The sequence below is a fragment of the Trachymyrmex septentrionalis genome, unplaced genomic scaffold (assembly GCF_001594115.1).
Source record: "Trachymyrmex septentrionalis isolate Tsep2-gDNA-1 unplaced genomic scaffold, Tsep1.0 scaffold7, whole genome shotgun sequence".
Taxonomy (NCBI): domain Eukaryota; kingdom Metazoa; phylum Arthropoda; class Insecta; order Hymenoptera; family Formicidae; genus Trachymyrmex; species Trachymyrmex septentrionalis.
In genome coordinates, this window is record NW_017305884.1 from 5332675 (window position 1) to 5333060 (window position 386).

A 386-nucleotide genomic window follows, 5' to 3' on the forward strand; every position below is an offset into this window, starting at 1 on the left:
CATTAATTTATATTTATAAATATTTTTATTAATTATATCTAACCTTAAATTTGCATGTTTTTACATAATTTTATAAAAAAGGTTTGATAAATTAATCAATTAAATATTTACTGTTAATAAATATATTTAGAAACCGCCATGGGCACTTCCTTGCAAGAAATGAGTGAATTTCAACAATACCGTCAGGCAATTCACGACATGGGAAAGATTATAATTTATAGGTAATTTATATAGATATCAATTTTAATTGGATATTATACGACTATGACTATTTTTATATTGAACTGACAAAAAAGTTCGTCCGATTTTGTTAGCTTAAAATTGTATATATAATATTTTTATTAAAAATGAACGAAATTTAAATTTAAAAAAAAGTTTTAAAGCTT

General features: G+C 21.0%; 1 protein-coding gene across 1 annotated transcript in view; it reads left to right on the plus strand.

Annotated features, from left to right (window-relative positions):
* Positions 1-386, plus strand: part of LOC108753547 (cytochrome P450 4C1-like) — a 27083-nt gene that overhangs the window by 22649 nt on the left and 4048 nt on the right. The window lies entirely within an intron of this gene.